The 25760-nt window shown below is 34.9% G+C and overlaps 1 protein-coding gene across 3 annotated transcripts in view; it reads left to right on the forward strand.

The window, feature by feature from the left end:
- The first annotated feature begins 2216 nt into the window (after positions 1 to 2216).
- The window catches only part of LOC136026053 (nucleoprotein TPR-like), a 118428-nt gene continuing 94884 nt past the window's right edge, over positions 2217 to 25760 (forward strand). For 2 of the 3 annotated variants that reach the window (XM_065702232.1, XM_065702234.1), the window contains exons 1-2: positions 2217 to 2318; positions 3520 to 3631. The gene's annotated coding sequence lies outside the window, so the exon portion shown is untranslated. The remainder of the gene's footprint in view (positions 2319 to 3519; positions 3632 to 25760) is intronic. The other variant, XM_065702235.1, reaches the window with a different exon arrangement.

The raw sequence follows: 25760 nt of genomic DNA on the forward strand, positions 1-25760 counted from the left end.
TTTTAACTGAAAGTAAGGAGTGACATTGAAACTTAAAACGAACAGAAATTACTCCGTATATGAAATGAGTTGTCCCCTCAGCAATCCCTCGGTCTTTACGCTAAAGTTTGGATCTCTGTCACAATTCTACTATTTAAAACAATTAAAAACTTTAGCGTAAAAAGCGAGGGATTGCGGAGGGGACAACTCATTGCATATACGGAGTAATTTCTGTTCGTTTTAAGTTTCAATGTCGCTCCTTACTTTCAGTTAAAAAAAACTAGTTTTTTTTATTTAATCATCTACAAAAGGTAAGACGCCAAATACGACATTGTGTTTGAAACAGATGGAGATGGACTTCATAACCCCCAAGCATGTAACATTCAAAATACTACAAAACAATACCTTGCAGTTGTGTTTGAAACAGATGGAGATAGACTTCATAACCCCCAAGCACTTCCCAAAAAAAAGTTGAAAATCCAACGAAAAAGCTTAATATTCTACGTTTTCCTGATTATTCTAGCGAATAATGTTCAAAATAAGATACGAAATTATTTTTAATAGGAATTTTTCAGTTTGCACCTCAAGGTACGAATAAGAATTTAATAAGAAACCATCGGTTTCTTTAAAAAGGAAAACAAATGTCGGAATTCTTCAGATTCTGTGAAATTCATATAAAAATGAGCTCCTTCAGTGGAGCCAAAACTAGGAGACTTCGGACTGGAGCCTGATAGGTAAAAGAAACCGATTGATAAGCTGCATCTAAAAACCAAAATGCTGTATTACAAAATAATCGGCTTTTGATATGCATATTTTTCCTAAGGTGATGACACTAAATTTCTAAATTGTAATTAACTTTTTAGCTGTTGTAGCATCTTTTTTGTCAAAAGCTGTACATTATAATTCATTTCTTATAAATTATTTTTAATTTTTCTTGCGTGAGGTATTAAGAAAATGTACCAAAAGTATTGAGAGCTTTTCAATATTACGTTGATTCTCTTGAAGTTTTTTTTCCTTTGTGATACAGAATTTCAAGATTCAATTATTTTCTTTTTTTGCATTTTACCACTCTATCCAAAGAAGTAATTAAGCCTGTGTATTTCTAGTTGTGATAATTTGGTCATGATTCTGTTTTGCTCACTAAAATTATTTTGCTTATTGAAGAGATCTCGTTGCGTTTTCTGTTACTCGTGAATTTTTTTTTTTTTTGTATTACGATGTCAATGCACTAAGAATTAGCTGAAAGCCGCGTTCATTAAACAGTGACAAGAAAAAAAAAGAAGGTTTTCAGTGAAAAGTCTTGTCTTAAATAACCATAAAAGTTCAAAATACTTAGCTGCCACGTAGCTTAAGGTAATTTTTAGATTATAATCTTGCTTTAAAATAGGTTTCTAAAGAGATAAACATAAAGAAAATATAATATTTAGTGACAAATTAACACAATTTATCCAGTATTAGGGAGATAGGGCATGGGGAAGTGGCTTTATTTGTATAGGGCTATAGCTTTCACGAGGGTATGGAGAGGTGGCAACTCTGTTGAAAGGTGTAAATTTGGAGGGAAAACTAAAACTGTAAGGAATACTAACATATTAAGATTTGTCTCGAGGGATCGGCTGGGAAATGGCCCCTTTGTCTTTTTTATTTTACTTTCATCTAAAATAGCAGCGGTTACAATTAAATCGCCCAACTTTTGATCCTACGTCTGAGCACATGTTCTTTGATTTCAAAAGTCTCGAGTTTGAGAATTCCATGGACGAATTTGTTTCCAAGTAGACAGTTTCACTTTCGCACCATAAGTTTTTCAATGCAAAGGCTTAGCTTCAGAAAAAAAAACATGAGTTCAAAATACTAAGCTGCCACACAGCTTAAGGTAATTCTTTTACATTTCGAACTTAAAAGCGGCAAAAAAAGTCAAGTATTCCCGTCTGCTGGGTTGGTTTATCCTTTTTCCCTACGAATGTTGAGGTGAGATAAACAAAATTACGACTCTTCCTGAAGTTTAAAGAAAAAACGATGAGAATAGCTTTCGGACTGAAAATTCAGCATTAACGTTGCATCCAGTAGTAGCATTCTCCGTGGAACAAGCTTTCGGACACGCTCACTATAAAGTGAAGTCTCAAAAGTAGATTATTTCGATAAAATTGTTTGGGGCTTGTTCGGGCTTATTTTGAAAATCCCAGGGTGTTTTTTTACGCTGACAAAGTGGCAACACTGCCTGCATCCAGATGCATTCTTTGTGAAATAAGATTTCGGACACGGTCAAAGAATTTTAACGTCAACTAAACAACAGCAACAAGAATTTATTGGGAAAATTTGTAGAAGGTCCAATATATGCTTAGGTTAATATACCTTTTGAAAAAAAAAATCCTTGGAGACTAGTGTCGCTATTAATCTGTACAGTTTGATGAGGGTCTCATTCATGGTTTTGCGGTAAATCTCTTAGCCAATGCTTACTCCAAATAAACTCATTATAACCATGGCAAATGTACCCATCTCCTCATGGTGCAAGGTATTGTCCTAGGCTATATGCAAAACTCAGCTTGATAATTTGATTTAAATTTTATTTTTGTGCTGATTCCTCAATAACAGTAAAATATGTTCTGTTTCAATCCAATTTTGTGTATATTTATAGCTACAGGGCTATATTTGACCCTATTACGAGGGCTGGGGTGTCTCTGTAAGGTTAGCAATTGCTAGGCTATATTTGGAATCAGCATAAAAATGCATACATTACCTTGCACCAAGATGAGTAATAGAAAAATTCAAAATTTATAGCTGTTTTAACACATTTATATGGTCTATTTGAGTTTCATTGAATACAGATGATAGATCTCACCTGGCTTATCATGTTTTAATTTAGGTGAAAAAAAGATTTCATTCACTTTTATTTGAGTTTGCTTGTCTGGGACTTCTGCTTTTGAAAATATAATTAGATTAAACTAAAATCCCTTTTAAAGGTTATTAGATATGGCTTTGCTGAATACAGGTTACTTAAGCTAGAATTTCATTATAGTAGTTGGTTCAAAATTGAATCCAGATGCACTATAGCTCATTATCTTCCTTAATGCTCATCAAATAACTTAAATTTACTATCAAAGAAAAAGGAATAGAAAAAAAAGATATACAGGAATGATGGCATTATAGGTTATATTATTCCCAAAAAAACCTTGAAAATGTTTAACATTTAAACCACTATTTAATTTAACAATTTAAATACAATCATATTATACATTGAAGTACTTATTTTAGCACAGATACAAAGTTAATTTTGTAGAATAATTTTTAATATATAAATTATAAATTAGAAATATATTCTGTCTACAGTTTAGAGTGGTATTTACTTCTTCAACACTTGTAGACAATTCTGGCTAGGTAAATGGATTAAGTTTCCTTCTCTATATTATTGTTCATTCAACATACTCCACATAAGTTAAGTATACTGACTATTGGGTATCAAAATGAGCATTGATAACGATTTTTACTATCAATTTAACCATTTTAAACTTTTGAAACTTTCTCTGACAAGTTTCATATTTCTAGGTTGAAATGGATAAGATTCAAATAGAGGGTCTGAAATAGCTACATGTTCCAAAAGATAACACAAACCTGGATTTAAATGTACATATGACATACCAAGTGAAAAATGATTAAGGTATGCATAAAGTGTCTTATTTATCTAATGCCTTTGAAATACTTTCACACAGAGATACTTGTACTTAAACACACAAAGGTTTCAGGACAGATGATACAAAACTTATATATGAAACAATTTTTGGAAATAGTTCTTATGGTAAAGTATGTTGTCCAAAGTTATCTCTCAGTAATTTACATTATGGAACATCTACTACCTATTGTGCTCCATCTTAATTTACTCCCCCCCTCACAAAAAAAATTGACTTTGTTCCAAGTTTATTTTTGAACATAAAAATAAGTGTATTTTTGAACATAAATCTACAGCTTCAATTGTTCATAATCAGTTTCTTTTTGAAGCAAGAGGAAGAATCAATAGAGTTATAACTATTCTATAGTAAGCCTTCTGTTTGACCCTCAAACATCCCTTGGAGGAGAGTGTTCCAATCAGAGCTGGTAACAGCATGTATTTGCAGAAAAGTTGTCTCATTTCTGTTTGAAAAGGAATTGATCTGTGTACATCACCTTTTATAATTTAAGTAACTGTATTATTTAATACTTTGGGTACTAACATTGAAGTACTTATTTAGGGACAGTAGGGGCTCTTTAAATTATTCTATTACATTGTGTGCTATGTGCTATGTATACACAGTGAAATTGTCAGAAAGAAGAACCATATTAAAGACTTCATGTTGATACTTCAAGTTCATTTAATAATTTGCTTCAGTATTTCATCACCAAGAACTGGCCATAGATTGGAATTGTATGCAATTTAGCTACTTTGATTGTTATATTTCTGATCATGCTCCTCTTTAAAATACCACTTCCTATACACACATGATTAGGTATGTATGTGTATGTTGTGTCTTGTATTAATTATCCATCGTACAATATATATGCTATATTAATAATCATCATAGTATCATCAGCATTTTCCCTGCTTATCTCAATAAATCTTATTAGTCACCTAATAGTATCCCATGAATCCTCCCAAACATTCATTTTACTCCCTCTTCATCAGAATTTATGCTTATTTAATCCATCTTATCAATCTATTAGTATTATCCCACATATGATCTATTAGGTTTTGCAAGGCATTTCACTTCAATCTTATTGCAAACCTCAAAAGTCATCATATCAGGTTCCCTTGCCTTCCTAAAGGTTGACAATGTCCAATGAAGTTGGGTAAAAGAAGCATTATTTAATCCAAGCATGGACTGAGCGTTATTCAATGACATTTCGTGGGTGGGCAAGTTTTATTTGACAGCCAATGTGAAGTAGGGTCACTTTGCCTCCAGTGGCCTATTTAAAAATTGTCAGAGTGCCTGCCATCCCCCACTTACTTAAAAATGTACATAGAAATTACTTTTAAGAGTTTAATGTCTTACTCTCATTCCTCCACTTGGTTTTTATTGTATAATTTGATATTATGTTGGAAGTGCTGCAAAACAATAAAATTTCCCCCTAGACAAATCTATCTAGGTCAAGAACCTACATTTCTAAGATCTTTCCCATGACCTTAGTCAAGAATAACATGTGAGAAGTGCCATTTGGTTCTGGGCATGGTGATACAAAAAAGTAATCATTACCATTAGGAGCAAGTTCATTGAAACTCCTGATTATGGCAAAATCCAGGGGATCCTCCTTATCAAGTTGTATTTTTTTTCAAATATCCTTGCTTCCAATGGTCACCTAAAAGAAGAAAACAATAGTATAGATGTGAGATAATGTGTTAGGGGTTGAAAGTATAAGTTAACTCATATTTACTTCAAAGTTAATGAATTGCGAATCCCTAATGGCTTATCAATTATTGCCTAATACATCTTTTAATAAGAGCTATTGACAGTCAATTGTCAACTGTAAATTGTCAGTAATTTTCATGAGCAATGAGTACAATAAGAAAAATATTAGTGTGAAGGCTTTTCATAAGAGAAGCATGAATTCTCCCTAATTCTCATTAGGTTGGTGATTATGCAAAAGTAAATTCACTAAAGGCACTCGTTAGCCTTGTAGAGAAATTAATTAAAAAACAAACTTTCCACAAAATAAGTTTTTCAAAGAAAACTAAAGAGCTTCATTAAACCAAAAATTAGCAGAAATAAAGTCAAATAATCTTCCAAACCTAAAACTACCCAAAAACACCATGAAAAATTATTGAAACTTGGGAACAAACATAAATTGCAATAGGTAACCGGGCCAAACTCAAAATAAGCAGAAATTAACATGAATAGGACTGACAACCCCCATACCTTCACAAGACCAGAACATACTTTGCGCTTTACTGAAAAAAGAAAACAAAACAAAAGAACGTAGATTTTCAGTTTGCTATGCATTTACTGTTATTTATGCCTTAAAGCCTTAAAATTCCTCATTTATTAAAATTAAATAGTGAAAAATTTTGATGTATTTTTTTTTAGTTTTTGAACAACCTACCTGTTTTTTTTGTTTTTTTTTGAACAACCTACCTGTTTTTTTCTGTTTTTTTTTGAACAACCAACCTGTTTCAAATATTTCGATTGGATACATTTTGAGAAAAGAGGAGGCGGGGGGTTTGCCTTCCGATTGATTTCTACTCTTCAAAAGGAAATAGAACTTCTGATTTCCAGTCTAATGACCCTGTTCGAGGTTTATACAAGAAACTCTTCCATAAAACCTCATATGTTAATAATGGGCAACCAGTATAACTTTCAGCTTTGATTGTCTTCAAGGATAGAAATCCTGGACCTTTTTACTATATCGAACAAAATGGCTATCACAAAGTTTTAATTTGATATTTTTGAGGAAATTATGGTTATGTGGGTGAAGGGGAATGGAGCTTGGCTCCACAATAATCACTTTTGACTTCTGAAAAAGGCACTGGAAATTTTAATTTACAAACAAATGAACCCTTTTCGAAGTTTCTATAACAACTATAGGAAGCGCCTTGGTCAGAAAAAAATTAACATTTTACATACCAGTCTTTGTTTATACAGTTCGATTGTGCTGCCTATGATCAGCCCTTATCGATAAAAATAAAATAAATAAAGAAATATCATGTGCATAACCGAGACTATTGTGAGCCGAAATATTCTCACATTTCAATCTTTCATGTTTGCTCAATCCAATCTGAGATTGAAGGATGTAATTTCAAAATTAAGAAGAATTGAGGATTGAAATACTAGGCTAAGCATTTGTACACTGAAACTGATTAGGCATAAAAGGGGATTTTAAGGAAAGTATTTGGAAATCTGCTAGTATTGATAGTCACTTTTAAAACAATATTTCTCTATTGAAATTATCCGCTTCTTAAGAGTAAAAAATGAATCCAACAAAGAAAAAGGATACTAAAATTAAGATTCTCCTGAGTCCTTGCTAGTGATGTTGGTGTCAAAGCTGGGACTTTTTTTTATGGAGACAAGCAGCAAGCCTGGCGCCCAACCTTGCATTTCCATGTTAAAAAGAAAAAAATTTGGCCGCAACGTCGAAATAGTTTATGAATTTGAAAACAATGATCCGACAAAATTCATTTAGGTAGATTGCTGTGAAGCCAGAGTTAATTTAAGAATTTAATTTTTCTTTTCTTTTGTTGACAACAGCATGGATCAAGATATCAAATCAACTTTTCACCAATAAAACAGTTTTTGAGTGAGTTCCGTAAAATTTGAAAAGGTTTAGAGCTGTAAAATTTTTACCATATAACTTAATAAGATCTAGATGGATAAAGCATTATGTAGTTGCATAAAATGACATCTTTACACGAAATTTTAGCATAATGAAAATATAAGATGACAATTTTAAGGGTTTCCCTTTTAACTCTGTCATATTAGAAAGTAGAAATTTCAGGTAGATTTACTTTGTATTTTAACCAGACTTGAGTGATTTGACACCACCCTGAAGCTGGTTAGGAGTCATTCAACAGATCTTGGGGATTTTTGTTGAGCACAAGAAAACAAATTGTAGCAAAATTAATGCATAGAAATGTCTTGCAGCAAAGACACAGAAATAATGAAATCCAGTATTGCAGATCTGGATCTGAACTAGACCCTTAGTCAAACAGTTACGTGGTGGTGAACTATGAGGAATGATTTAGCTGAATAGCGACTGAGAAAAAAGAAAACAATTTTAATATGCGGAGGGGATTTCTAGTTAGGAGGAGCTTTTGGGAATTTTTTTTTCCTGGGAATGGTAGTTTTTCAAAGACCGTTAAAACTTAAAATAAACAAAATTTATTCCGCATATGAGAGGGACTGTCCCTATATTCTAAAGTTTGAATTTTCGTCAAAATTCTTTAAAAAAGGCTGCATATACACAAGAGCCGTTGAACTTAAATGAGAAGTATTTTTAAAGAACATTAGTGTAAACAGCAGGGGATGAGGAAGCAACAGCTCCTTTCCTATATTGACCACTTTCTGTTAGTTTTAGATTTTAATAATGCTCTTTCCTTTCAATTGAAAAAAAATATGTAATTTTTTTTTATGAATTTTGATAACAAAGGAACGATTTTCGGACCAAATTTAAGTTTTAGTTACTCTTTGAGAGAATGTGACAGCTGCACAAGCTATGAAGGAACCGATTGGCTGAAATTATATTTAAGTTATTCGAGTCACATCTGAGGAGTTAAGCGAGGTGGAAAATTGGGACAACAGATAGCCTAAAGTTGTTGTTTTTTTTTTGGGGGGGGGGGGCTGTATTTAAAGGCATAATTCTATACAAAAAAATACTGATTTGACACATGATTTGGCTTTTCATATGGTCAAGAGATACCTTTCCAAGGAACAGCTGAAACTAATTAAATCATTGCTTTCCAATAGGCAAACAGCCGTTTATTCCTGAGTGATATTTCAGCTAAATTAATGTAATGATACTGCATTTTTACCAAAATATCTTTATGATACCTTGTAAACATACTGTCTGCTTGGTATATCAAGAGCTCGTGGATAGCTGCTTACAAGTGGATGTCGGCACCGCTCATTGGTGTTTTTTTACATGCACGTTGACGCTCCTGAAAAATGAGTGTGTGTTAGTAAAGGTCATAAAAGCTAGGAACATATAACATTTTCAGTGTGATAAATTTCACTGTGATAATAAAATTGTGAGAAAACAGAAATTACTCCGTATATGAAAGGGGCTTTTCCTCCTCAACGCCCCGCTCTTTACACCAAAGTTTGACTCTTTCTCTTAACACTACTTTCTAAAAAAGTAAAAACTTTAGCGTAAAGAGCGAGGCGTTGAGGAGGAAAAGTCCCTTTCATATACGGAATAATTTCAGTTCGTTAGAAGTTTTAATGTAGCTCCTTACTTTCAGTTTAAAAACAACTTTTTTTTAAAATTTACTTTCTGAACGTTTTTGAATTAATGCATGTTTTGATTTTGGCTCTCCGCACATACATAATTAAAATGAAATTTGTATATTAATTTTTTTTGGCTAAATGGCTTTCTCATAGTTTTAATCGAAAGATTTTGGGAAGAAAAGGAGCGGGAAAGGAGGCCTAGTTGCCCTCCAATTTTTTGATGACTTAAAAAGGCAACTAAAACTTTTAATTTTTAAAGAACGTTTTCATTAGTAAAAAATCTACGTAATTTACGAATTAACTTATGTAACAAACTTCTATATTCGTATGTTTTATTACGCATATGAGGGAGTTTACCCCCTCGTCAATACTCCTCTCTTTACAAAAATGCTTAATATTTTGTCCCAATTCCTTAAGAGTGACCCCTGAATCACAAAGGCCGTAGAATAAATAGTTGAAATTACTAAAAATACTTTAGCGTAAAGAGAGAAGTATTACGAGGAGGTGAACCCCTCATATGCATAATTTCTGTTCGTTTTAAGTTTAAATGCTGCTCCTTACTTTCAGTTAAAAAAGCTTTCCATATTTATTTTTTAATTTTTTTTAATAATGCTAGAAAATCCTGCACCCCTTTCATTGAAATTCTCTTCCCTCATGACAAATTCCTCTATGGAAAGATCCTCCCACGTAACCCCCCCAACTTCTCCCCCACTCCACCAAAAAACAAACAAAAAAATCCCTGAAAACGTCTGCACACTTCCCAATAGCCATTACAATATGTAAATACTGGTCAAAGTTTGTAACTTGCAGCCCCTCCTACGGGGACTGTGGGGGAGTCAGTCGTCCCCAAAGACATAGTTGTTAGGATTTTCAACTATGATGAATAAAATGGCTATCTCAGAATTTTGATCCGGTAACTTAGGGGAAAAATGAGCGGGGGAGGAGGCCTAGGTGTTCTTCAATTTTGATGGTCACTTAAAAAGGGCACTAGAACTTTTAATTCCCGTTAGAATGAGCCCTCTTTTAACATTCTAGGACCACCGGGTCGATAAGATCACCCCTAAAAAAAAAGGAAAAATTTAAGCTTTAGTGTAAAGAGCCAGGTATTGACGAGGGAGTGAGCCCCTCATATACGTAATAAAAAACATACCAATATAGAAGTTCGTTACGTAAGTTAATTCGTAAGTTACGTATATTTTTTACGAATGAAAACGTTCGCATAAAATTAAAAGTTCTAGTTGCCTTTTTAAGTATCAAAAAATGGAGGGCATCTAGTCCACCTCCCCCACTTCTTTTTTTCTCAAAATATTCCAATTAAAACTATGAGAAGGCCATTTGGCAAAAAAAAAAATGCAAATTTCGTTTTAATTATTTATATGCGGAGAGCCAAAATTAAAACATGCATTAATTCAAAAACGTTCAGAAATTAAATGAAAGAAACAGGCTTTTTAACTGAAAGTAAGGAGCGACATTAAGACTTAAAACGAACAGAAATTACTCCGTATATGAAAGTGGCTTCCTCCTCAACGCCCCACTCTTTACGCTAAAGTTGTTAACTGTTTTATACAGTAAAGTTAAGAGAAAGAGTCAAACTTTAGCGTAAAGAGTGGGGCGTATCTATATTTGTATATTTTTATCACACATACGAAGGGGTTGGCCCCCTCATCAATACCTCGCTCTTTACGCTAAACCTTTAATTTTGTCCCAATTCTTTAAGAATGACCTCTGAATCTCTATAATCACTGGATCACTAGAATCACTAAAATTTCTCCACGGGAAGATCCTCCCACGGAACCTCCTCCCCCGACCCACGCCCACCCCAATGCATAAAATTCCACCTTAAAACGTCTGCACAGTTCCCAATAACTATTGCCATGTGTAAACAATGCTGAAAGTTTGCAACTTGCAGTCCCTCCCTTGGCACTTTTGGGGCATTAAGTCGTCCCCAAAGACAGTTATTCGATTTTTCAACTATGCTGAACAAAATGGCTATCTCAAAATTTGATTCAATGACTTTGGGAAAAAATGAACGTGGGAGAGGACCTGAAAAAAAAAAAAAAAAAAAAAAAAACAACAACAAATAAACACGAATCCGTGATCTGTCTTCTGGCAAAAAATTCAAAATTCCAGATTTTTGTAGATAGGAACTTGAAACTTCTATGGTATGGTTCTCTGATGCGCTGAATCTGACGGTGTTATTTTCGTTAAGATTCTATGACTTTTAGGGGGTGTTTCCTCCTATTTTATAAATTACGGTAAATTTTTTCAGACCCAGGTAATACTAAACTTGACGAAAATTGATTATTATATATTTAAAATCAGCATAAAAATGCGATTCTTTTGATGTAACTCTTGGTAAAAAAAAATTTTCTTCGTTACCACGAACTGTTTGATAGTAGTTGTAGCAGTAATAATAATATTATAAGCAGGAGTAGCTGTAGGAGTAAAAGAAGTAGTATTATGATGCACTGTCAAGGAAAAGGTGGGATAGCATAGTAGCAATACTACTTGGCATTGTTCATGGCCCTGTGAAATTTGTTGGCAGATTTGACAATTTTTGAAATTCTGTCAAATTCCACTAGTGCCAGCCTTGGAACTTTTTCCATACATGGATGCAAATTCGGTTAGTTCAGTATCCCCCACAATAAGCCTTGTAAGTTTTAGTTTCATCAACAAAACTGTTCCTAAGATATAGCCGACGTTCCCTTTTGACAACCAGCATATAGGTGGCGTGTTGTGATTCAGCTTACCTTCCCCCCTAAAAACTCTCTGAACCTTTCATCCTCATACCCTTAGGTATAGTTGTGATAGTAGTCACAGGAGTAGTATTAGTGCTCAACTTAATACAACTAGCCATTGCTATAATATTGATATGTCCTTCTGATAACCAGTATAGCCATATACTTCTTAAAACTTTCATGTTTAAAATAGAAATTTTAAAGATGAAAATTAAAATCACAAGTACTTGGAATAGAAGTAGTAGTTTAAGCAATATTAAAAGTGGTAGTAGTATTAGCCATTTTTTCCAATCTATTCGAAAAAAACTATGTCTTCGAGTTACAAACCCCCTCCCCCACCTTTTCCCAGGGAAAGGCCCGCAAGTTAGGAAATTTGACCATTGTTTGCATATAGTATTGGTTATTAAGATGCATACAAACATTTTCAGGGGGAGAAGAATCTTTGCACGAATAAATTTTCCATGGGGGAAGAAAATTTTCAACGGAGGATGAGCCGAATTACCCAGTTAAAAAAAAAATCAGACATTAATTAAACAAAGTTTGTTCGAAAAAAAAGTTTTTTTTCGAAGAACGGAGAAACATTAAACTTAAAACGAACAGAAACCATTATGTATATGATGGAGATCACCCCCTTATCAATACCTTGCTATTTACGATAAAATTTTTTTTAGTACTTTTGAAAGAACTGTTTGCTCTAATGAAATGGCCTTTGTTTTTTAGGAGTCATTCTTAAAGAATTGGGACAAGATTAGAACTGTAGCGGGTAGAGCGAGGAATTGATGAGGGGACACCCCCCCTCCTCATATAAGTATTAACAGAGCCCAAGAATTTTGCCTAATTTTCTAACTAGGGGGAGAATCATCTCCAAAAATCTTGGAGTCGTAATTAAAATCCAACAATGAAATTAAGCATATCAGAAAACTCTACTGTAGAAGTTTTATGATCAAATATAGATAAATGTGTAATTCTACGTATTTTTCCCCGGAGGTGATTGTATCAAACAGGTGATCAAGAAACTCTGGAGAGAGATCCTTTGATGGGAAAGCAAAAATTGTCTATCCTCCCTCCCACATCCCTCTCCGCTATCAGCTTGCCTCCATCCTAGGCAAAGTTTTTGTGATACAAAAATTGAAATAAAGAATTTTGGGTTTAAAATAGTCGAAAGATTTAATATCCACGAGGAACAAAGCTTTGAATGCTAAAAGCTTTGAGATTTGCCTATTGTTAACATATTTAATTGGTTATTGGGAAGTATTAAATAAAAAAAACTAATTTTTTTAGCTGAAAGTAAGGAGCGACATTAAAACTTAAAACGAACAGAAATTACTCCCCATATGAAATGGGTTGTTCCATCCGCAATCCCTCGCTCTTTACGCTAAAGCTTTTAATTGTTTTAAAAAGTAGAATTGTGGCAAAGAGTCAAACTTTAGCGTAAAGAGCAAGGGATTGCGGAGGGGACAACCCATTTCATATACGGAGTAATTTCTGTTCGTTTTAAGTTTTAATGTCGCTCCTTACTTTCAGCTAAAAAAATTAGTTTTTTTTATTTAATTTCTGAACGTTTTTGAATTAATGCATGTTTGGTTTTGGCTCCGCACATAAATTATTAAAATGAAATTTGTATATTAATTCTTTTTTTGGCTAAATGACTTTCTCTTAGTTTTGATCAGACGATTTTGAGAAATAAGGGGTGGAGAAGGAGGCCTAGTTGCCCTCCAATTTTTTTGTTACTTAAAAAGGCAACTAGAACTTTTAATTTTTAACGAACGTTTTATTAGTAAAAAATATACGTAACTTAAGAATTAACTTACGTAACAAACTTTCATAACCTTATATTTTTATTATGTATACGAAGGGGTTTGTACCCTCGTTAATACCTCGCTCTTTACACTAAATCGTAAGTTTTGTCCCAATTCTCTAAGAATGACCCCTGAATCAGAAAGGCCGTAGAATAAATAGTTGAAATTACTAAAAATACTTTAGCATAAAGAGCAAGGTATTTATCTCCTCCTAAATACCTCGCTCTTTATGCTAAAGTATTTTTAGAACCCCTCATATGCGGAATAATCTCTGTTCGTTTTAAGTTTCAATGCTACTTCTTCCTTTCATTTGAAAAACCGTTTTCATCTTTATTTTTCATTGTTTTCTTATAGTAATGCTAGAGAATCCTGCGCCCTTTTCATTGAATTTTTCTTCCCCCATGACAGATTCCTCCAAGGAAAGATCCTCCAACATAGCCCCCTCTCCTCAGCCCCACCCCCAAACAAAATAAAATCCCCCTGAAAACGTCTGTACACTTCCCAATAACCATTACTATATGTAAACACTGGTCAAAGTTTGTAACTTGTAGCCCCTCCCCCGGGGATTGTGGGGGAGTAAGTCATCCCCAAAGACATAGTTATTATGGTTTTCGACTATTCTTAACAAAATGGCTATCTAAAAATTTTTATTCGTTGACTTTGGGATAAAATGAGCGTTGGAGGGGGCCTAGATGCCCTCCAATTTTTTTGGTCACTTAAAAAGGGCACTAGAACTTTTCATTTCCGTTAGAATGAGCCCTCTTGCGAAATTCTAGGACCACTTGGTCGATACGATGACCCCTGGAAAAAAAAACAAAAACAACAAAAAAACAAATAAACACGCACCCGTGATTTGTCTTCTGGCAAAAAATACAAAATTCCACATTTTTGTAGATAGGAGCTTGAAACTTCTACAGTAGGGTTATATGAAACTTCTCTGATACGTTAATCTGATGGTGTCATTTTCGTTAAGATCCTACGACTTTTAGGGGGTGTTTCCGCCTATTTTCCAAAATAAGGCAAATTTTCTCAGGCTCGTAACTTTTGATGGATGAGACTAAACTTGATGAAACTTATATATTTAAAATCAGCATTAAAATGCAATTCTTTTGATGTAGCTATTGATATCAAACTTCAATTTTTTAGAGTTTTGGTTACTATTGAGCCGGGTCGCTCCTTACTACAGTTCGTTACCACGAACTGTTTGACACATATATTTTTCGAGGTAAGTATTTTCGATGGATGACTAGTTATTTAATGCGGGAAGATTTTCACATTGGAAGGGTATTTTCTGGAGGTAAACTTTCCTGAGGAAATTTTACATGGAGAGAAAGTTCGCCAGAATTAATATGCAAATTCTATTTTTAATTTTCATGTACGGTGAGCCAAATTCGAACATGCATTAGTTGAAAAAATTTCAAAAATAAAAATAAAACAAGTTTTCCTTTAACAGAAAGCAAGAAACGACAATAAAACTTAAAAGAAATTATTCAGCATATGAAAAGGGCTACCCCCTCCTCCAAGCCCTGGTCTTTAAACTGAAGTTTTTATAATTTTAAAAGTAGAGTTATGGCAGAGTCGAACTTTAGCGTAAAGAATGAGGCGTTGAGGAGGGACCTTTTATACAAGGAATAATTTCTGTTCGTTTTAAGTTTTTATGTCGCTTCTTACTTTAAGTTAAAATAAAAACTGTTTTGTTTAATTATAAAATAGTTCGTGGTAACGAACTGTATGTAAGGAGAGACGCGGCAAAAAGTAACCATAACTCTTAAAAATAGAGTTTTTATATCAATTGATACATCCAAAGAATTAGGAAGATTCTAAATAAGATTATGAAAATTTCTAATATATCACATTAATTTTACCAGGCTTGGTATTCTCAATCAGAAGCTTATTAGCCTGAGAAACTTGTACGATTTCTAGTAAAGGCGAGAAACGCTTGACAAAGTCAAGGAAGAGTGGGACAGTGATACCCACTATCAGATTTTGTATATAAGAAAATCGTGTAATAGAACTTTCAAGATCTTATTCATTAAAATGTATAAAATGTTGACCACTATGTTCTTTTGTCTAAACTATATTTACTTGGGGTGCATGGAGTCCCACTAGAATGGTTAAGGTCATATCTGCCAGGGATATCTTAGTATGTTTCGATTAATGATACTTCTTCTATTTTGCCTATATTGATGTGTCCCACCAGGGCTCTGTCCTTGGACTACTTTTATTTCTAATTTACATTAATGATCTTGTTGATTGTCTTCATCCCCTTCTTCATCCTGTTCTTTTTGCTAGTGAGAGTAACTTTTTATGGCACTTGGTATTAACCAAGTGACATATAGCAATCGCAAATTCTGTGTGGTCTGTCTGTCTGTCTGTCGGTCCCGGTTTACTTTAGGCACTTCCAGGTAAGCTAGGACGATGAAATTTGGCGGGCGTATCAGGGACCAGACCACATTAAATTAGAAATAGTCTTTTTTCCGATTTGACCATCTGGGGAGGAGTGGGGGCCGGTTAATTCGAAAACAATAGAAAAAATGAAGTGTTTTTAACTTACGAACGGTTGATCGGATCTTAATGAAATTTGATGTTTGGAAGGATATCGTGTCTCAAAGCTCTTATTTTTAATCCCGACAGGATCTGGTGACATTGGGGGAGGAGTTGGGAGGGGGAAACCTAAAATCTTGGAAAACACTTAGAGTGGAGGGATAGGGATGAAACTTGGTGGAAAAATAAGAACAAGTCCTAGATACATGATTGACATAACCGGAACGGATCTACTCTCTTTGGGGTAGTTGGGGGGAGGGCTAATTCTGAAAAATTAGAAAAATGACGTATTTTTAGCTTACGAACAGGTGATCGGATCTCAATGAAATTTGATATGTAGAAGGATATCGTGTCTCAAAGCTCTTATTTTAAATCCCGACCGGATCTGATGACATTGGGCGGAGTTTGGGGTGGAGCCTAAAATCACGGAAAACGCTTAGAGGGGAGGGATCGGGATGAAACTTGGTGGGAAAAATAAGCAGAAGTCTTAGATGCGTGGTTGACATAATTGGAACGGTTCCGCTCTATTTGGGGGAATTGGGGGGGGGGGGAAATTTAGAAAAAATGACGTATTTTTAACTTACGAAGGAGTCATCGGATCTTCATGAAACTTCATATTTAGAAGGACCTCGTAATTCAGATCTCTTATTTTAAATCTCAACCGGATCCAGTGTCATTGGGGGGGGGGGACCAGAAATCTTAGAAAATACTTAAAGCGGAGAGATCAGGATGAAACAGGATGGGAAGAATAAAAACAAGTCTAAGAAACGTAACTGACATAATCGGAACGGATCTGCTCTCTTTGGGAGAGTTGGGGGGAAAGGTTCAGTGCTTTGGCGAGTTTGGTGCTTCTGGACGTGCTAGGACGATGAAAATTGGTAGGTGTGTCAGGGAGCTCCACAAATTGACTTGATTAAGTCGTTTTCCCAGATTCGACCATCTGGGCGGCTAAAGGGAGGGGAAAAATTTGAAAAAATGAGGTATTTATAACTTACACGAGTGGGTGATCGGATCTTATGAATTTTGATATTTAGAAGGACATCGTGACTCAGAGCTCTTATTTTAAATCCCGACCGGCATTAAGCCTCTGATTTTCCCTTTAAATCACTCTATTGGTTCTTGGAATTTTGTTAGAGCTCACACCATATGAGCTCTTGGCTCTTAGCTCTTCTGGCCTCGTCACAAGTGCCATATGAGCTCTTAGCTCTTGTTCATTGTTGCAGTGGACCTGCCATCTGCCACTGTCATAACTCAAGGTCTTTCTTGAAAAAGTTTAGGATTGTTGCTTGTCAAATGGTATGGCTCTTAACAGCTGGAAGTGCCATTGTCAATTTCAGGACCCCTTACCGTATAACAATTGGTTCAAGTTGCTAGATAAAACAAATTTGAAAAAAAAAACAATTTTGTGCATGTAGCTCAAAGCTAGCCCTATATTTAGCCCCATTGCTCCATCAAATTATACGCTTAAATACACGAAATAAAAATATACGAAAAAATAAAATATGCGAAAATAAAAATAAACGAACTATAAGCCTATAGAATTTAACAGGGAATTACAACCTAATTAACAATACATTACGCCTTGGTTCCAGCTTTTAGGCTACATAAAAATAATCCCTACAAGTCTACCCCTGAAATACATAATGACTAACGTATAAGAAGCATCTCATAAATTTAAACAAATTTCAAGTGAACCTAGGCTGCTCAATATAGCAGCTAAGGACCTGAAACCCCTCGAAAAAAACCTCACAGCAAAACTGATTTAATTTTTAATGGATTTCTAGCTTCGTTTTGAAAATTATTGCACATCAGGCCCATTAGGACATTTTACTATGAAGACCATAGGAAATAATAATTATTCTTCCTGAATCAGCTACAAAAGGTAATTTATTCTCATTATCCATTTTTGTTTAGAAACATGTTTTTAAACTTTTGGATAGAGGGGCGTTCAACTTTATCTTGAAAGATCAATGTTTATGGATTATATAAATCTATAATACAAAAGTAAGCTAGAAACCAAAGTTTAAACCCCTTTTTATAGCTTACCCAAAAAATATAGAAAAACTTATCTTTTACAAGCGTCCAAAAATTATCATTTTCAACTTTCCAAAGAGGACTTAAAATTGAATTTACACAAAAGCGATTAGCCTATTATATTCAAAACATAAAAAGGCACTGTGTGGTATATTCACGTTATTTGTAGGTCATTTGCTATATATTTAAATAAGACCTCTCTAAAATCCTCTTCTTCAAAGAACAAATTAACTCACTCGTATAAGTGTATGTGTTTTGATCAACAACTTAAACTAAACTATGACACCCTGCTATAGTCCATAAGAGACATCTCGAGACATCTTTGTCTCCGTTCGTTTGTTTACCAAACGAACTTTAAAAACTTGCAAAATAGTCTAATGATATCTATAATTTCGTTCGTATCGGTTCTTCGCAATGGGTTAAATTAAATACTTTTTCCACCGGAAGTATGGGTGCAAAACTTGATTTATGTCACAAATTTCATGATTTAAAATGGGAAATGTCTGGGAAAAAAACTGGAAAAAAGGAGGGCGGAGAATTTTCTACAAGGGGGATTTTCTTCTTGGATAATTTTCCGCGGGAAGGGAAGTTCCCAGAGGAGAGCTTTCCAAGAGAAATTTTGCACTGGGGGAATTTGCTAAAATTCTTATACTTTTTTGTCAACTTTCTCTCTGCCGACTCAGTTTTACATTTGAAAATATTAAGGGGAGTTGTTGGGGGGAAAAATCTATCGGGTTGGAATCGTCTTGAGTATCTTTCCATTGGTCGGGGATTTTCTGTGGGAGAATCTCTCCATGGGGGAGTTTTCCACATGATAAGCTCTTCAGAGGAAATTTTCTGCGAGAGTACTTTTCTACTAGGGGGCGGGGGAACTTGTGAGAAGAAATTTTCAATGTAGGGGGATTTTCGACATGATTTTAAAAACAATCAGAAATTAAAGTCTTTCAAATGAAAGTGGCCCAAGAAAAATTCGTCCACAGGAAAATTTCCAGGGGAATTTTCACCAAGAATGGAATTGTTTGGGGCAATTTTCTTGTTGAGCAGGAGGGGGGTAACCAAAACTATTGTGAGCCGAAATATTCTCACATTTCAATCTTTCATGTTTGCTCAATCCAATCTGAGATTGAAGGATGTAATTTCAAAATTAAGAAGAATTGAGGATTGAAATACTAGGCTAAGCATTTGTACACTGAAACTGATTAGGCATAAAAGGGGATTTTAAGGAAAGTATTTGGAAATCTGCTAGTATTGATAGAAACTTTTAAAACAATATTTTCTCTATTGAAATTATCCGCTTCTTAAGAGTAAAAAATGAATCCAACAAAGAAAAAGGATACAAAAATTAAGATTCTCCTGAGTCCTTGCTAGTGATGTTGGTGTCAAAGCTGGGACTTTTTTTTATGGAGACAAGCAGCAAGCCTGGCGCCCAACCTTGCATTTCCACGTTAAAAAGAAAAAAAATTGGCCGCAAAGTCGAAATAATTTATGAATTTGAAAACAATGATCTGACAAAATTCATTTAGGTAGATTGCTGTGAAGCCAGAGTTAATTTAATAATTTAATTTTTTTTTCTTTTGTTGACAACAGCATGGATCAAGATATCAAATCAACTTTTCACCAATAAAACAATTTTTGAGTGAGTTCCGTAAAATTTGAAAAGGTTTAGAGCTGTAAAATTTTTACCATATAACTTAATAAGATCTAGATGGATAAAGGATTATGTAGCTGCATAAAATTACATCTTTACGCGAAATTTTTGCATAATGAAAAGATAAGATGACAATTTTAAGGGTTTCCCTTTTAACTCTGTCATATTAGAAAGTAGAAATTTCAGGTAGATTTACTTTGTATTTTAACCAGACTTGAGTGATTTGACACCACCCTGAAGCTGGTTAGGAGTCATTCAACAGATCTTGGGGATTTTTGTTGAGCACAAGAAAACAAATTGTAGCAAAATTAATGCATAGAAATGTCTTGCAGCAAAGACACAGAAATAATGAAATCCAGTATTGCAGATCTGGATCTGAACTAGACCCTTAGTCAAACAGTTACGTGGTGGTGAACTATGAGGAATGATTTAGCTGAATAGCGACTGAGAAAAAAGAAAACAATTTTAATATGCGGAGGGGATTTCTAGTTAGGAGGAGCTTTTGGGAAATTCTTTTCCTGGGAATGGTAATGGAAGTTTTTCAAAGAACGTTAAAACTTAAAATAAACAAAAATTATTCCGCATATGAGAGGGACTGTCCCTATATTCTAAAGTTTGACTTTTCGTCAAAATTCTTTAAAAAAGGCTGCATATACACAAGAGCCGTTGAACTTAAATGAGAAGTATTTTTAAAGAACATTAGTGTAAACAGCAGGGGATGAGGAAGCAACAGCTCCTTCCATATACTGACCACTTTCTGTTTGATTTAGATTTTAATGATGCTCTTTACTTTCAATTGAAGAAAAATATGTAATTTTTTTTTTATGAATTTTGATAACAAAGGAACGATTTTCGGACCAAAATTAAGTTATAGTTACTCTTTGAGAGAATGTGACAGCTGTACAAGCTATGAAGGAACCGATTGGCTGAAATTATATTTAAGTTATTCGAGTCACATCTGAGGAGTTAAGCGAGGTGGGAAATTGGGACAACAGATAGCCTAAAGTTTTTGTTTTTTTTTGGGGGGGGGGCTGTATTTACAGGCATAATTCTTTACAAAAAAAATACTGGTTTGACACATGATTATATGGTCAAGAGATACCTTTCCAAGGAACAGCTGAAACTAATTAAATCATTGCTTTCCAATAGGCAAACAGCCGTTTATTCCTGAGTGATATTTCAGCTAAATTAATGTAATGATACTGCATTTTTACCAAAATATCTTTATGATACCTTGTAAACATACTGTCTGCATGGTATATCAAGAGCTCGTGGATTGCTGCTTACAAGTGGATGTCGGCACCGCTCATTGGTGTTTTTTTACATGCACGTTGACGCTCCTGAAAAATGAGTGTGTGTTAGTAAAGGTCATAAAAGCTAGGAACATATAACATTTTCAGTGTGATAAATTTCACTGTGATAATAAAATTGTGAGAAAACAGAAATCGTACCCCCCCCCCCCAACTTCTCCCCCACTCCACCAAAAAGCAAACAAACAAAAAAATCCCTGAAAACGTCTGCACACTTCCCAATAACCATTACTATATGTAAATACTAGTCAAAGTTTGTAACTTGCAGCCTCTCCTACGGGGACTGTGGGGGAGTCAGTCGTCCCCAAAGACATAGTTGTTAGGATTTTCAACTATGATGAATAAAATGGCTATCTCAGAATTTCGATCCGATAACCCAGGGGAAAAATTAGCGTGGGAGGAGGCCTAGGTGCTCTTCAATTTTGTTGGTCACTTAAATAAGACACTAGAACTTTTAATTCCCGTTAGAATGAGCCCTCTTTCAACATTCTACAACCACCGGGTCGATAAGATAACCCCTAAAAAAAAGGACAAAATTTAAGCTTTAGTGTAAAGACCCAGGTATTGACGTGGGAGTGAGCCCCCTCATACACGTAATAAAAAACATACCAATATAGAAGTTCGTTACGTAAGTTAGCTCGTAAGTTACGTATATTTTTTACTAATGAAAACGTTCGCAAAAAATTAAAAGTTCTAGTTGCCTTTTTAAGTATCAAAAAATAGAGGGATACTAGTCCACCTTCCCCACTTCTTTTTTTTTTCAAAATCTTCCGATTAAAACTATGAGAAAGCCATTTAGCAAAAAAAAAAAAAAAAATGCAAATTTCGTTTTAATTATTTATGGGCGGAGAGCCAAAATTAAAACGTTCAGAAATTAAATAAAAGAAATAGGCTTTTTAACTGAAAGTAAGGAGCTACATTAAAACTTCAAACGAGCGACATTAAGACTTAAAACGAACAGAAATTACTCCGTATATGAAAGTGGGTTTTCCTCCTCAACGCCCCACTCTTTACGCTAATGTTGTTTACTGTTTTATACAGTAAAGTTAAGAGAAAGAGTCAAACTTTAGTGTAAAGAGTGGGGCGTATCTATATTTGTATATTTTTTATCACGTATATGAGGGGGTTGGCCCCCTCATCAATACCTCGCTCTTTACGCTAAAGCTTTAATTTTGTCCCAATTCTTTAAGAATGATCTCTGAATCACTACAATCACTGGATCACTAGAATCACTAAAATTTCTCTATGGGAAGATCCTCCCACGTAACCTCCTCCCCCGACCCACGCCCACCCCAACGCATAAAAGTCCACCTTAAAACGTCTGCACAGTTCCCAATAACTATTGCTATATGTAAACAATGCTGAAAGTTTCTAACTTGCAGTACCTCCCTTGGCACTTTTGGGGCATTAAGTCGTCCCCAAAGACAGTTATTCGATTTTTCAACTATGCTGAACAAAATGGCTATCTCAAAATTTGATTCAGTGACTTTGGAAAAAATGAACGTGGGAGGGGACCTGGAAAAAAAAAAAAAAAAAAACAACAAATAAACACGAATCCTTGATCTGTCTTCTGGCAAAAAAAAAAAAATCAAAATTCCAGATTTTTGCAGATAGGAGCTTGAAACTTCTACGGTATGGTTCTCTGATGCGCTGAATCTGACGGTGTGATTTGACCATTGACCATATGAAATTTGACCATTGTTTGCATATAGTATTGGTTATTAAGATGCATACAAACATTTTCAGGGGGAGAAGAATCTTTGCACGAATAAATTTTCCATGGGAGAAGAAAATTTTCAACGGAGGATGAGCCGAATTACCCATACCTTGCTATTTACGATAAACTTTTTTTTAGTACTTTTGAAATAGCTGTTTACTCTAATTAAATGGCCTTTTTTTTTAGGAGTCATTCTTAAAGAATTGGGACAAGATTAAAACTGTAGCGGGTAGAGCGAGGAATTGATGAGGGGACACCTTCCCCCCCCCTCATATAAGTAATAATATGAGCCCAAGAATTTTGCCTAATTTTCTAATTTGGGGGAGAATCATCTCCAAAAATCTTGGAGTCGCAATTAAAATCCAACAATGAAATTAAGCATATCAGAAAACTTTACTGTAGAAGTTTTACGATCAAATATAGATAAATGTGTAATTCTACATATTTTTCCCCGGAGGTGATTGTATCAAACAGGTGATCAGGAAAATCTGGAGAGAGATCTTTTGATCGGAAAGCAAAAATTGTCTATCCTCCCTCCCACATCCATTTTCTATTTTTTTTTTCAATAATATCAGATGGTCACTAGTATCAAATGCCTTTAATATATCTAGAAACACTGAACCAACTTTAAATTTATTATCAAGGTCATCATTTACTGTTTTAGTCAGGAACTGGATAGTAATCTCTGTAGAATAGCCTGTACGAATACCAAACTGATTCTTAAAAAAAATTCATTCTCATTAAAAAAAAACGAGAGCTAATAGCTCATATGGCACTTGTGACGAGGCAAGAAGAGCTATGAGCCAAGAGCTCATATTGTATGAGCTCTAACAAAATTGTAAGAATCAATAGATTGATTTAAAAGGAAAATCAGAGGCATAATGCCGGTCAGGATTTAAAATCAGAGCTCTGAGTCACGATTTCCTTCTAAATATCAAAATTCATTAAGATCCAATCACCCACTCGTAAGTTATAAATACCTAATTTTTTCTAATTTTTCCTCTCCCTTTAGCCCCCCAGATGGTCGAATCTGGGAAAACGACTATCAAGTCAATTTGTGCAGCTCCTTGACACCCTACCAATTTTCATCGTCCTAGCACGTCCAGGAGCACCAAACTCGCCAAATCACTGAACCCCTCCCCCCAACTCCCCCAAAGAGAGCGAATCCGGTACGGTTACGTCAATCACGTATCAAGGACATTTGCTTATTCTATCTACCAAGCTTCACCCCGATTCCTCCACTCCAAGTGTTTACCCAGATTTCCAACTCCCCCAAATGTCAAAAGATCTGGTTGGGATTTGAAATAAGAGCTCTGAGACATGAATTCCTTCTAAATATCAAATTTCATTAAGATCCGATGACCTATTCGTAAGATAAAAATACCCCAATTTTCACGTTTTCCAAGACTTCCAGTTTCCCCCAATGTAATATGATCTGGTCGGAATTTAAAATTAGAGCTTTAAAGCATAAGATCCTTCTAAATATCAAATTTCATTAAGATCTGGTTACACTTTCGTAAGTTACAAATACCTCATTTTTCCAAATTACCCCCGCCCCCAACTCCACCAAGGAGAGCAGATCCGGTCGGGTTATGTCAGTCACGTATCTTAGACAGGTTTTTATTCTTCCCATCCAGTTTCATCCTGATCTCTCCGCTTTAAGTATTTTCTAAGATTTCCAGCTCCCCCCCCCCAATGAGGCTGGATTCGGTTGAGATTTAAAATAAGAGATCTCAGTTACGAGGTCCTTCTAAATAGCAAATTTCATGAAGTTTCGATCACACCTTCGTAAGTTAAAAATACGTCATTTTTTCGAATTTTTCAGAATTAATCCCCCTCCCCCAATAGAGCGGATCTGTTCCAATTATGTAAATCATGTATCTAAGACTTTTGCTTATTTTTCCCACCAAGTTTCATCCCAATCCCTCCAATCTAAGTGTTTTCCGTGATTTTAGGTTCCCCCACCCCAAACTCTCCCCAATGTCACCAGATAACGGTCGGGATTTAAAATGAGAGCTTTGACACACGATATCCTTCTTAATATCAAATTTAATTGAGATCCGATCACCCGTCATTAAGTTAAAAATGCCTCATTTTTTCTAATTTTTCAGAATTAAACCCCCCACACCCCCAATTACCCCAAAGAGAGCGCATCCGTTCCGGTTAAGTCAATCATGTATCTAAGACTTTTGCTTATTTTTCCCACCATGTTTCATCACGATCCCTCCACTCTAAGTGTTTTCCAAGATTTTAGGTTTCCTCCTCCCAACTCCCCTCCAATGTCACCAGATCCGGTCGGAATTTGAAATAACAGCTCCGAGACACGATGTCCTTCCAAACGTCAAATTTCATTAAGATCTGATCAACCGTTCGTAAGTTAAAAATACTTCATTTTTTCTATTTTTTCCGAATTAACCGGCCCCCCACTTCCCGCCAAAGATGGTCAAATCGGGAAAACGACTATTTCTAATTTAATCTGGTCCGGTCCCTGATACGCCTGCCAAATTTCATCATCTTAGCTTACCTGGAAGTGCCTAAAGTCACAAAACCGGGACCGACAGACAGACCGACAGAATTTGCGATTGCTATATGTCACTTGGTTAAAACCAAGTGCCATAAAAACTATCCACTCTCAAAGATACTAATTTCTCCATCACTTTTGAAAGAATTGGCAATACTGAAATCGGTCGGTAGTAATCAAAACCATTTGGATCCCCCCAAATAATGGCACAATTTTGTTTTTTTAAAGACACTTGGGAATGAACCTTCTTTAAAATTAAATAAAAAAATAGTTTTTTTAACTGAAAGTAAGGAGCGACATTAAAACTTAAAACGAACAGAAATTACTCCGTATATGAAAGGGGTTGTCCCCTCCTCATTGCCTCACTCTTTACGCTAAAGTTTCTATTGTTTTAAAAAGTAGAACTTAATTGTTAAAAAAGAGTCAAACTTTGCTAAACACTGGTCAAAGTTTGTAATTTGTAGCCCCTCACCTAGTGACTGTGGGGGAGTAAGTCATCACCAAAGACATAGTTATTATGGTTTTCGACTATGCGGAACAAAATGACTATCTCAAAATTTTGATCCGTTG

The sequence above is a fragment of the Artemia franciscana genome, chromosome 4 (assembly GCF_032884065.1).
Source record: "Artemia franciscana chromosome 4, ASM3288406v1, whole genome shotgun sequence".
NCBI classification, from domain to species: Eukaryota; Metazoa; Arthropoda; class Branchiopoda; order Anostraca; family Artemiidae; genus Artemia; species Artemia franciscana.